The sequence below is a fragment of the Eutrigla gurnardus genome, assembly GCF_963514095.1.
Source record: "Eutrigla gurnardus genome assembly, chromosome: 4".
Lineage (NCBI taxonomy): Eukaryota > Metazoa > Chordata > Actinopteri > Perciformes > Triglidae > Eutrigla > Eutrigla gurnardus.
In genome coordinates, this window is record NC_139918.1 from 7,291,827 (window position 1) to 7,305,507 (window position 13,681).

Consider the following 13,681-nt stretch of genomic DNA (forward strand, 5'->3'; position numbering starts at 1 on the left):
AAATTCATGGTATAAATGAATAACCACTGAGGGTTGTCTTCTAAATCTTTTACAAGGACACTCGATTCCGTACGATGCCGTGATAAGTCGATGGCGCATAAGGCGAGGAACTACAAAGTGTTTTTCATATTGATGAATTGAATCAATAACTCCACTTGTGGCATAGAGACTCCCGTTGAGCGGTAGAGAAGAGTATCTCCAGTTGAGCTGTAGAGATAAAGCTGTCCAGGAGGACACAGGGAGGTTTGTTATGTTTCATGTAAATGTGGGGGGGTTTCCTACTTGACGGATTCATATTTTCACTGTGAGTCAGTGTATCGGACAGTACAGACTGCTGGAGAACTCCTGCACTCACACGGATCTCAAGTAGTTGTGTATACGAGGGATTGGAATAGCTAGAATGGGACATTTTAGTTAGGGTGTTACAGAAGTTGGTGAATTAAAACGAGGGAAAAGACTGGGAAAACCCTCAACGATAAAGCACACAGTAATAGACTGCTGTGTTGAAGCTTCTTGATCGGGTCCTCACTCAGGCGCTGTGCCATTCACCCTCTCTGAATAACACGTGTAATAGTTCTAAAATGTTGCAGAAACTTGTGGATGAGTGGAAGGAGTGTAAATCCGACTCGTTGGGGTCGGTGCTACTTGAAACAGTCGTGAGATGGCAGAAGAAAGTTCCAAAAGATGAAGAAAAGAAGGGATTAGAAAAGTTTGTAGACTAGATGAGGGAAATGCAGCAAAAGGGGATGTTTGGAGGTTATAAAAACGCTTTTAATAAGTTTATGAAGCAAGCTACAGTAAGTCGAGAGCAGACCACAGCAAAGCTACAAGAGGCAGGAAGAATGCAGAAAAGGAAAGCGAGAAAAGCAGTAAAACAGGAAAGGTTTTAGGCAGACGGCCAATGTTTTCTGGGAGATGTTACATTTTCCATACAATCACTGTCCTCTGTGCTAACGATACATCAAAGGCCAGTTAAGACCTTGACTCCTCCAGAGACACACCGACCTGAGCAAAAGATATGACTGACACATACACACACACACACACACACAGCCTGAGACACACACAGAACCCAGAGCTCACCTCCTATGAGAAAAACTACAACTCTCTGAAAAAGCATTCGTAGACGTTAAAACAGCATGATCTACAGCCTACACGCTCACAACTACTGTGAACCATTTCATCTGGATTTGACGTCATCCCTAATCCCTGATTGTTCTCACCTGTGCTCCCCTCCCTGATGTCTATATAGTCTGTGTCTTCCCCTGTCTCGTTGCCAGAGTATCTTGTCCTGCGTGTACTTCCAGCCCAAGACCACAGCCATTGTTTCACGACCAAGTATCGTTTGTATTCAAGATTTTCAGGTTATTTCCTCAAGACGAGTGATTTTCTGTTTGTAATGTTTTAAGGTCCAAGTCAGAGTTAAGTTATTTGGTAGTTAGGTTTTCCTCCCCTTGGAGCGTTTTCTGTTCTTTAGCCCTGTTAGTAATTCGTAGTTAGGTTTTCCTCCCCTTGGAGCGTTTTCTGTTCTTTAGCCCTGTTAGTTTTTGTAGCTTCGTATCCTCCCTTTTTGGAGTGTTTTTGGTGAGTTAAATTTCATAGTGAGTCCGCAATAGACCAGTATTAGCCTTTTATTTTGTATCCTCCCCTTCGGAGCGCTTTTCTGTTTCGGTGTTTGTTGTGTCTGTTTCCTCCCTTTCCCTTCTCCCCTTCCCCTTCTCCCTTCCCCGTCTCTCCCATTTTCCTGAAGTCAGGGGTCTCAGTTGTCATAGCCGGTTACGTTGTCACTCTGTTTTAGGAGTATTCTCCTAGAATTCTAAGGCTTGGTTCAACTGTTCACTCTCTGCGCCTGAGTCCTCCTTCTTAGCTCAGACCTGACAGTCCTGCTCAATGTGTTAAGTGTCCTGAGGTGATTTCTGTTGTGATATGACACTATAAATGAAAGTGAATTGAATTGTTTTGAATTGAAATTGGACAATATAGAAACAAGACAAGCACACATAATACATGATATGTATCACTGGAGAAGGAAAGGTTTTGTGACCTCACTGGCACCTGTTAAACATTTGAACCAACTATTCGACCTTTACCATGCATTATTAGAGCCACAACAAGGAGCCACAGTCAAGTGCAGAGGACATCAAGTGATGAACCAAGAAGCCCACAGTAGAGGCCACTGTGTGAGCTCAAAAGTAACTGCTCTCATTTCTCAGCATTGGTGGCAACCCCACCTTAAAGACATCACTAAATATTGTGTGCAGTCATGTGAAATCTGTAATCAGTTTAATCTAAAGGTTTAATTAAAGGCAGGACTAGGACGTTTTCTAGTCCATTCCATCCAGCGTCTCAGGGTCTAGTAGAAAGGGTTAATCGTACTATCAAAGAAGGATTGGCTAAAGTCTGCACACACAAAACTAACTTAGATCAAAGCTCTAGTGCTATTTAACCTCAAATCCACTCCAAATGTGACAATGAATGTCAGCCCACATGAGATTTTGACAAGAAGGAAAATACCCTGTCTACCTCTGTTATTACAGTATGAAGATCTGAGTGAGTATGTTAAACAACTGAATAACACTGTGATAAGCATCTCTCAACAGGTCACAGAAATACTCACCAAAGAACAGGACCATGACACATCTGCTGTTGGAGTGGGGAGCTGGGTCCCGAGGAAAGTCAACAAGCTCAATTGGTCCTCCCCCAGGTGGAAGGGACCGTATGCACTGACTCGAGACCCTACAGAGAGGACATTGACTGAGGTTCAGACTGACTTAGGAACCTCACTGACTGACAATGAACACGACTCTAGAAATGAAACCCTACCAGAGACTGGACAGACCTCAACTGACAAAACCCTCCAGAAAGACTCCATGGAGACCAGGTTGTAGTCAGAAGTAGCTTCATGGCAGTCCACCACCATCATGACTCGATTCCTGCAAGTTTAAATGTAGCTCATTTAACTTATCAGAACTCCTTGATCTACTTAGATGCTATTGGATTCCCCAGAGGTGTCCCTGATCAATATAAATTAGTAGATCAAGTCAACGCAGGGTTTGAGTCATCCCTGTTCTGCTGGGCCACTATAAACAAAAATGTGGACAGAATTAATTAAATTAATTTTAATATTCAAAGGCTTATGTGACTAGAGATGTAATTGCTGGACTACATGAACAATTGGCTGCTACTTCCCTGATGACTTATTAAAATAGAATGGCCCTTTATTTCCTCCTAGCTGAAAGAGGTGGTGTGTGTGATATGTTTTCCCAAAATTGTTGTTTGTTCATTCCTAACCAGAGATGGACAGAGTTCTCGACCCCAGTACTTGAGTAAGAGTACAAATACTAATGGTCAAAATTTACTCCGTTACAAGTAAAAGTAGCTCAGTCGACATGGTACTCGAGTAAGAGTAAAAAAGTACTTGCTTTTAAAGGTACTTAAGTTTCCAAAAGTACATGCTTTTAAATTTACTTTAAGTAAAAGTAAGAGTAAGAGTAAATTTCAAATAAAATGAATGGGATCACAGGACTACAGCAGATGTTGCAGATGTTTATTACCAATCATTGAAATTGTAACCAAATGAACCTGCACCGTCCAACTAACTCTCTATCATTGGGAACTGGAACCCCCTCAAAGACCAATGTTGTCCCCACACCACTGGTTGAGAATCACTGTTTTACAAAAAACTACATCTCTGCTTTCAATAACTCAATGTTGAGGTCACTTGTCTTTACAGGAAGGACAATATAGGAGCACAACAAACTCTGTCTCCCCATGTATCCTTATGGGGAGGGATTACGTATTTAACATAGATCCCAGTGGAGAGCGTGCACTGTGATATGTTTCCTTCTTTGACAAACTCAGCTTGTGTCCAATAGTACTTTAAAAAAAAAGAAAGGAAAAAAAAAAAGACCAGTCCTGAAAGTAACAAGTACTTTTCAGCCTTTCTGGAAATTAAGTAAAAGTTAAAGTATTTGTCTTGGAAATGTATTCAAGTAAGAGTAATAAGTACCAAAGAAATCTAATAAAGTACAAATCCTCTGGATATGTACTTAAGTACAGTACTTAAGTAAATTTACTCCGTTACTGTCCACCACTGTTCCTAACAACACAGCCCCAGATGGCTCCATAACTCAAGCCCTCTCTGGTCTCAAAACTATGTCAGAATAGTTATCAGAACACTCAGGGATAGACAATCTGTTATCTGATTGGCTAAACAGAGCCTTTAGCAAGTGGAAAACATTAATTATGCCTGTGTTACTTTCACTAGTGAAAGTAATGTTGCTGCACACCATGTATCAGGCACCTCTGTCTAAAGTGTATTACCACGGCCATTAATGATTCCCCACACCACCTCCTTATCAATTATCCCAGCATGCAGGTGAAACTGTCCCACTGATCTCCCTCTTTGAGCCCGGAGAGGATGAGACTGAAGCTTACAAGGATGCTGATGATGAAGACCGCTGTTTGTACTCCTGAATAGTCATAGATACACAGGTTTTGGTAAAGTTACCACATACCCACATATAGCATTACATACACATAGAGGCGTGAGACTCATAGTTTTCCTCTTATGATTATTGTGCTCATAGCAGACATGTTATCAGTAGAGTTATGGAAGGTTGTATTCTCCTGGGAAAGAGGTTCTGTTCCTGGTACCATGATGGCTACTCCTGATATGAATTGTTTAGCTTATGCTTTTAATATTATGATTGTTTTGTTTGATCAACATTGCTCTGTTTAGTACTTCCATATGCATGTGCAATGAAGAACTGCTTGCTGCGAGTAACGTAGGTTACGAATGTAACTATGGATCTGTGAGACCGAGGGATGACCGTCACTACGGTCTAAAAAGGAATGATCACCTTCGTTCTGCCTATCACCGAGACCATATGTCAAAATAGTCATGTCCATGACCTCCGGAAGCAGAACGACCTGCGTTAATAAATAGCAGAGAATGCTCCCGGGTCAGCCTCCTATCCCTGAACGCCTCAGGATGGTCCGAGCGACAAGGATAGTGACGGTCATCCCTCGGTCTCACAGATCCATAGTTACATTCGTAACCTACGATCTGTTTCGACCTCACTCTGACCGTCACTACGGTCTAAAAAGGGATGACACATACCAAAAGGGTCGCGAGGAACCCAGAATCAATTATTAAAACCTCGCTCGGTCATGGACATGAGGGCGGCATCGCCGACTGGAGGTGGGCGAGTTACATCCACCCTGTAAAAACGGGTAAAAGTGCATGGCGTCGACCACGAAGCCGCTGCACAGATATCGTCTGCTGCTACGCCCCTAAGGGCAGCCCAAGACGTAGCCATACTCCTGGTAGAGTGAGCCCTCGTACCAGAAGGAATCGGTATTCCCTGCGCCCTGTAAGCATGGGAAATAACCTCCACCAGCCAATGCGAGAGTCTCTGCTTGGAGAGCGGAAGCCCCTGCCTTGCCGCCCCATAACAGATAAAAAGCTGAGAGTGTGCTTTCCGCAAGGACTGTGTACGTGCCAGATAGGCCCTCAAGGCCCTGACTGGGCACAGGGTCAGCAACTTGTCTTGCTCTGCCTGTGAGGTGGAAGAAGGCTGGAATTGAGTCACTTCCAGAACCTGGTTAATGGACTGCGGATTAAGCACCTTTGGCAGGAAAGCTGGATTTGGCCAGAGTGACACACTGGCACCTCCTGCCTGCCACCTAAGGCAGTCGTCGCTAACAGAGAGAGCACACAGCTCACTGACACGTTTCGCAGAACAGAGCGCCAAGAGAAAGGCAGTCTTAAGCGACAAGGAACGCAAATCTGCATCTAAAATAGGCTCATACGGGCCTACAGTAAGTGACGTTAAAACTGTGGGCAGATCCCAGCCCGGTGCCCGCAAAGTGCGACCTGGACGCAACCGGCGGGCTCCCTTCAAGAACTGGCAAACCAAGGGATGCCTACCAAGGGGACCATTGTCCACACCCTGGTGAAAGGCCGAAATGGCTGAAGCATAGACTTTCACAGTACTGGCTGCCTTGCCTTGATCCAGTTCAGACTGCAAGAAACGCAAAACTTGTGGCACGGGGCAAGCCGCTGGCTCGCGGCCCATGCTAGCACACCAATCTGAAAAGATCCCCCACCTGAGTGCGTAGCAAGCTCTAGTGGATGGAGCCCTGGCGTTATTCAGTGTGTCCTGAACAGACACATCTACCTGCTCAGCGACGGGCCCTGCAGGGGCCAGACCCACAGACAGAGGGTTCCTGGGTTCGGATGCCAGATCCGCCCATCTGCCTGTGACAAAAGATCCGCTCTGCATGGCAACTGCCATGGATGACCCTGCAGCAGCTGGAGCAGGTCCGGGAACCAGGGCCTCGCTGGCCACCGTGGAGCCACCAGCAAGACTGAGTGATGGCCCTCCTGGATCCTCCGCAGAACCTGCGCTATGAGCGGGAGTGGAGGAAAAGCATACAACAAGCCTGTCGGCCATTCTTGTGACAGAGCATCCAGGCCCAAACTGCCCCCCTGCCCTGTGAGGGAGTACCACTCCGGGCAGTGCGTTGTCTCCGCCGATGCAAAGAGATCTACTTGTGAGACCCCGTACCGCATCCAGATCCGGCTTACGACCTCCGCGCTCAATCTCCATTCTCCCGGGAGTGGCCCCGTCCTGGAGAGAATGTCGGCTGCTCTGTTCTCCACACCCGGGATGTGCACTGCCCTCAGTGAAGACAGCCGCGGCCATGCCCAAGTCAGTAACCCCTCCGCCACCTGGAGGCACCGCTGGGACCTTGTTCCCCCTTGGTGATTGACATAGTACACCGCCACAGTACTGTCTGTCCTCACGAGAACGTGTTGGTGTTGCAACACCGGCAGGAATCTCTGCAAGGCAAGATGGATGGCCTTCAGTTCGAGGACGTTTATGTGCTCCAACGTCCATGGGGGTTGCCACATGCCTCGCCGTCCGTCCTTCCCAGACAGTTCCCCAGCCTGTCAGGGACGCGTCCGTCGAGATGACCTGTCTCCTGTGGGGAAGGCCCCCCAGTGGGACACCTCGGAGCAAGAACTCCCGGTCCCTCCAAGGGCGCAGGGCTCGAATGCAAGCCCGGGACACACGCAGCCTCACCTGCCTGTCGCTCTTCGGGTGAAGACCGAAGGCATTGAACCAGCACTGCAGGGGGCGTGCCCTCAGCAGGCCAAGAGGAACTACCGCTGCTGCTGCAGACATCAAACCCAGCAGCTTCTGGACTCTGTGAGCGGTCACGAGACCGCCCAAGCGGAAATGGCCCAGCATGCCGAGCAAGCTGTCCGCTCTCCGTGGAGTGAGAGACGCCGTCATGCCGACTGAGTCGAGAAGGACACCGAGGAACTCTGCCTGTTGGCGGGGTTGCAGGTTGCTCTTCTCGTGGTTGACCGTGAAGCCCAAGAATTGAATGTGGGCCAGAACAGTCTCCGTGTCGCGCACTACCTGTTCTCGGGAGGGGGCGCAAACGAGCCAGTCGTCTAAGTACGGTAGTATCTTCAGGCCGCAAGCCTGGAGGGGGGACAGAGCGGCTGACACCACGCGAGTGAAAACTCGTGGGGAGAGTGAAAGGCCGAAAGGTAGGACCTGGAACTGGAACGCCCTTCCCTGGAAGGCAAAGCGCAGAAAGGGCCTGTGTTCCGGGCAAATCGGAACGTGGAAGTAGGCGTCCTTTAAGTCCATAGACGTGAACCACTCCCCCTGCCGGATGGACTGCATCACGCCCCTTGTGTGGACCATCTTGAAGGGCAGCACCTTGAGATACCGATTCAAGGGCCTGAGGTCGAGAACGGGCCGAAGACCGCCGTCCTTCTTGGGAACGATAAAATACTTGCTGTAGAACCCAGCGAGCTGTGCGCTGGGCGGTACTTCTTAGATGGTCCCTTTCAGAAGTAACACTTGAACCTCTTTGGCAAGTACGGACATTAAAACCGGGTCTTGTACAGACGTTACCTTGACCCCTGAAAATATAGGGGGCCGCCGCCGAAATTGCAATCGGTAGCCACGAGCCACCGTGGCTACGACCCAAGGGTCTGGGACAATCCCCTCCCAGGAGGTCCGTGACAACTGGGAAGGACAATCGACGGGCACCCCTGGAACGCTATGCGGGACCACTACCGCGGCCCGCACCCCTGCCTGTGCCCCGCTGTTGACCCCCTCTACCCCTGGAACGGGAATATGGGGCTGATCTCTGGTCAGGTGGGCGAAATCGCTGGTCACCAGAGGCCTGTGGGATGTTCCCCCTCGGCGGAGGCCGGGCCGGCAGCTGCGGCCTATATCTGCCAACGGGCGCCCCGCTGACCGTTGAGGCAGGCCTACGGCACACACGCTGGACAGCGTCCCTCGACGCTGCAGCACGTTCAGCGCGGTCGAGCACCTCCTGGGATCCTGGATGGAAAACATGCCCAGGGGCAACTGGGAGATTCAGCAGCTCCTGCTTGATAGGCTCTGGCAGGGAGGTCTGTGCCAGCCAAACCTGCCTGCGGCACAACACAGCGGAACCCATGGCGTCTCCTACGTCCCGCGTCAGCTGGGCGTGGGACGACAGAGCTGCATCCAGCAGGGCCCTGGCGTCCTGGTCGTCCCGACTCAGCGTCTTGCGGAGTGACGCCAGTGTAATAGCCAGAGCGTTACCCATCCGGGCCGCTCGTGCTGCTGCGTTAAAAGTGCGAGTGGCCAGGCGGTCTGTCTTTGCGCACTCCTTACGGGGGCAGCGTGGGTTGGGTGACAAACCAGTCAGGCTCGACCGGTGGCATGTCTCCGAGTCCAGTCTCCACGGGGTAAGTAGCTGTTGCTAGCTGGCGGCAGCCTGCATTGAACTGCGGACGCTGCGTCACCTTACCCCATGACGACCTCAGCATCGCCGTGTAGTCAGGCGGCACCGGCACGGGGGGTGGTGGGGTCGCACAAGGGATGCCCTCCCAGATGCCTCCCCTGGGAGCCGGAGCAGGTGTGGGCGCCTCATAGGCCCAGGATGTTCGCAGCGCTCAGCACCCGTGACATCAGGGAGCTGACGGGGACCTCTCCCGCCATGGAGCTGTCACCCAGCTCTGCAGAGCCTGTCTGCAGATCTCCCATGAGGTCGTCTCCTGTGTGGTCTGCCTCTGTTTGGGGAGCGTAGAGGGATAGCACATCCGCCTCGCTCCGTTCCTCCTCCTCACCATGGCTCCCAGGCCTGGATGAGCGGGTGCCCTCCTGGCCAAGGGGCAGGGTATCTGGAGAAGAGGCCCGGCGATCTACCAGCCTGTCCATCTTCTGTGCCAGAGCCTGGAGAACAGAGAGGATCTGGAGCGACTCCGCGCTACCACCCTCGGTCACTACAGCTGTCGCCAGGCGCTCAGCTGGACGCTCAGCCGGACACTCAGCCGGACGCTTAGCTGGACTGTGTGCAGCTCTATGGGACGGCCTGTGGGGGGACTCACGCTGTCGGCTCTGCTTGCGTCGCCTCCCTCCTGCACGTGGCCGCGTATCAGGGTGGCCCGGCTTTGTCTTTCACCCCTGGAGAGGTCGCAGGCAGCGCTGCAGGGGTTGTCGACGTCCTCCAGGACGTGTGCGGCCCCAAGACACATGGGGCACTCTCTGTGCCCATCATTGGCACTCATGGAGGCACTGCAGATCCTGCAGTAGTGGGAAGCCATCTCAGACCCAAGGAGCCTAGGTGGCGTTGACGCCTGGAGCCCTCCTCGACCAGTCCACCAAGGTACTACGGTGGCCCGCACCAGCGCACGAATGCACCTAGCAGGCGCACACTAGCCCCACCGACTGTGAACAGCGGTCTAGGGTGCCACAGAACCACAGAGGTGGCCCGCACCAGCGCACGAATGCACCTAGCAGGCGCACACTAGCCCCACCAGCTGCGAACAGGGGTATAGGCAGGGCAGAGGAGGCGCAACGCACCATCCTTTTTTTTTTTTTTTTTTTTTTTTAAACAGAAAGTGCAAAGCCCAACAACAGGCTAACAATGAACAGAGAACACCCCAGAAATAAATCCAGGTAACCCTCAAACAATAAACCACTCACTGCACAAGCAGGCTGGAGTAACACAAGATATTACAGCAACGTAATTAGTTGCCGTGCAACAATATAAACAATAAACCTCTCACTGCACAAGCAGGCTAGAGTACCACAAAGTCTTACAACAACGGCATTACTTACCGTGTAGTGATAAACAAACAATAAGCTACAGCGCTAGGTGGCCTGCAGCAAACTGACAGGCTAACACAAAATCCGGCTGCACAATGCAGTAAAACACAAAGATGACAGGCAGACTCACGAAAAACTTCGGCTGCAACAACAGTAAAGCACGGAAGACCGCACGGCGGCCCACACCAGTGCGCGAACGCACCCAGTGGGCTCGCACGAAGCCCACAGCTGCGAACAGCCGTATAGGCACTGTATAAACAACACAAAATACCCGGAACTAGCGCTCAACAAACGGTAAACTAAGCCAAACAACAGCTAGCTTAGCTGACAAGAAAAACACACCACTCCAATCCTCGGGGGCAAAATATGCACCCGTACCCTGCAGGTAGCGAATTACGTAAGTGGAATGTCTTACCTTACCGAAGTCTCTTCGATACTCACAAACACAGGTCTCTGAGGCGTGAAGGAAAAAGAGGCTGACCCAGGAGCATTCTCTGCTATTTATTAACGCAGGTCGTTCTGCTTCCGGAGGTCATGGACATGACTATTTTGACATATGGTCTTGGTGATAGGCAGAACGAAGGTGATCATTCCTTTTTAGACCGTAGTGACGGTCAGAGTGAGGTCGAAACAGGTCTGCAACGAAGAACAGCTTACACATACTGGCATACATATAGGATGCTCAACGTAATGAAGACATGCTTACATACCCACTATACGATTATGAGACCTTTATTTGTGTTGTTATAATAGAATTGTATCAAAAGGGGGATACAAACCTCCTACCTGGTTGTGTTGCAGCTCAGGACGGTTAGTCACTCACAGTTTGGGGACCTGTTGAGCTGCTGCTGCACAGAGTTGGGACACAATACAGGAATAACATTCCCACCTGGATTTTTGAGTTTAGTGACATAATAAAATGATGGCAAAAGGGGGAATTGTTAGAATTGGCTTTTACTTTGTCCACTTTAGACTTGTACTTTTTCACTGAACTCATATAAATCACTGGTTGTGCTCATTAGAACAGTGTGACAGTTAACCTGATAAGCAGGAACCCGGTGAATCTTCAAGCCCTCTTTGGCCTGTTTGTTAGGTTTGCTATAATAGATACACGGCTGAAGGACAACACCCATACATGTTTCATATTACATTTCCGTAAGTTCACGTCAGAGATAACTGACCAGTGAGACTCGGTTGTGTGAAAGTCCAACCTCTGTACGGGGCAGACCCAGCCCAAGAAGATAAAATATGACCAGCACCCAGAAACGGGGCTCGTCTGACTGAGATCCTGTAAGAACTCTGCTATTTTGAGCCCAGCGCTGCCATACTTTACCTGTGACCTGAATAAATATATCTGTAAACTGAAGAGTTCTCCGGTTTATCCTTGGACTTCCAACAAAAGAACTGGGGGTTAATAACCATCACACCAAGGTTTGATAATGCTGTTTTATTTTTGTAATACTCCATTTGTATTTTTTTGATAATGATGGTGATGAAGATGATGATGATGATGATGACTGCAGCATCACCATCATTTCTGAAGCTTGTTATGACTCAGTCAAGCTGCTGTGTGCTGTGTGTGTGCATGTGTGCCCTGTGTTTTTTCCTCCCTTTAATCTCCCATGCAAATAGGTGTGTACCATACCTGTGCCATGATTGGTGGAGTGGTTCCAGGCCCTGGCTCTTGATTGGCTGCACTCACAAACAACCTGATATATAAAGAGCCAAGATGGCAGACGTCAGCTGGCGGAGGGACTGCCTCGAGTGTCATGTGTCAGTCGGAGGAGGAGCGGAGTTTGACTCAGCGCGCGGCTTGTTGGCGAGCTTTGTTTACTGCATCGGACAGGTTTGGGGCTGTTACGGATTCCGTATCAAAACGAAACTTTGGGACTGAAACGATCAAGGCTTCCCCGTGAAGGGATAGTTTTGGGATGGCTTCGGGAGGTGGCCAAGGGGGAAAGGGAAACAGAAAGAAGGATGAGGGCAATAAAAGGGACAGGTATGATGAATCAAATAGTGAGGGGGACAGTGATCAAGGCAGCCGGAAGGTTCCAAAGGTCCAGGAAGAAGGAGAATACAAGTTTCTTGTTAAGTTCAAAGATAAAAATGATAAAGCCCCTTTAAATCCCCTCAAACTGTCGGATGAAATAAAAGATAAAAAGGGAGATGTACTCAATGTGAGAATGCTGAGGAATGGAAACATTCTAGTTTTCTGTAAATCACATGGTCACAAAGCAAAGGCCATGAAAGTACGTCATTTACTTAACAGGCCAATTGAGTGTTTCGTTCCTGGGGGCGGAGGGGCTAAGGGAGTAGTTTACATTAGCCCCGACATCACTGAGAGTGCCTTAACTGAAAATATAAAGGGAGCTGAGATTGAGTCTGCCCGCAGATTCAAACAAGATGGCACAGCTGTATTGCTGACCTTCAAGCAGGAAACCATGCCAGCACGAGTATTCCTAGGGTATATGAGTTTTACAGTGAGAGAGTACAGACGTCCACCATTGCGTTGTTACAAATGCCAACGTTTCGGGCATGCAGCAGCTGCATGTAGAGGGGACAGGAGATGTGGAAAGTGTGTGGGGGACCATGACTTTAAGCAATGCCAGGTGGAGAAAACAAAGTGCTGCAATTGTGGTGATAAACATATTACTTCCTTCAGAGGGTGTGAGTCCCATATAACAGCTGTGGAAGTGGAGAAAGTAAGAGCTGGGAAGGATATGTCTTATGCAGAGGCAATAAAACAAGTTAAGGGCACAGGGGAAGCTAACAGGCCAGTGGGGACCAGTGCTCACCCATTGCCAGGAAAAGGGGGTACAATGCGGACAGACGAAAAAAAGTCACTTCTTGCGTTCATGGTAGATGTTGTGTGGGCAGCAAGGAATATTACTAAAAGGTCTGATGCTATCAAAATTGTGGTGGAGGCGGCTGAAAGGTTTCTTGAGGAGGTTGAAATGGGCCCAGAGGAGTTACACACATTCATGAGGCAGAAGCTTGAGGTGCAGGAGAGAGGGAGGGAGAGAGAAGGGAGGGGCAAAGGCAGGAGTGAGGGAAATGGTAAAGAAGGGGAAATAGACATGACTGAATATGAAGATACTTAATCTGTTGATGTTTTATTTATTGCAATGGAACGCAAGGAGCCTTATCGCAAATGGCCAAGAGTTTAAAAGATATGTTGATGGTTTTTAAAGGAGAGTATAAACCAGCTGTATTGTGTATCCAGGAAACTTGGCTCAAACCCTGTTTGGACTTTGTGGTGCCAGGGTATGAATGTATTAGACAGGACCGAAGTGGGATAGCAGGAGGAGGGTGTGCAACGTTTATAAGATCTAATGTGAAGTACCAGAGGGTGCAAATTAATTCTTCTCTAGAGTGCGTGGTGGTAAAGGTGTGGGAAAACAATAAGTGGGTAAATATAGTTAACTTTTATAATCCCTGCTTGCCAGTCAGCATAATAGATCTGGAGGAGATTATGGAACAGATAGGGGTACCGGTTATTTGGCTAGGTGACTTTAATGCACATAACCCTTTGTGGGGAAGCAGGGTAAAAA